The sequence below is a fragment of the Gallinula chloropus genome (assembly GCF_964237585.1).
Source record: "Gallinula chloropus genome assembly, chromosome: 1".
NCBI lineage: Eukaryota > Metazoa > Chordata > Aves > Gruiformes > Rallidae > Gallinula > Gallinula chloropus.
The window spans coordinates 155,801,115-155,801,314 of NC_140085.1; positions in this window are offsets into that span (position 1 = coordinate 155,801,115).

The following is a 200-nucleotide window of genomic DNA, read 5'->3' on the forward strand; positions in this document are numbered from 1 at the left end:
GAACAGGAGGTCACGCAGCCCGGCCGAAGACGTAGTGCTAAGCAGGTGTCGATCGATAACCTTCCCTGGAAGCTGTAATACCTTTCTATTAAACACAGGATCTCTTGTAACCTTCCCAACCCGGGAGCCTTGGCGATAGTGCTGGAGTCTCGTAGGCCCAGAGGTGGAGACTCCTCCCGGGATAGTCAGCATCCTCCTCG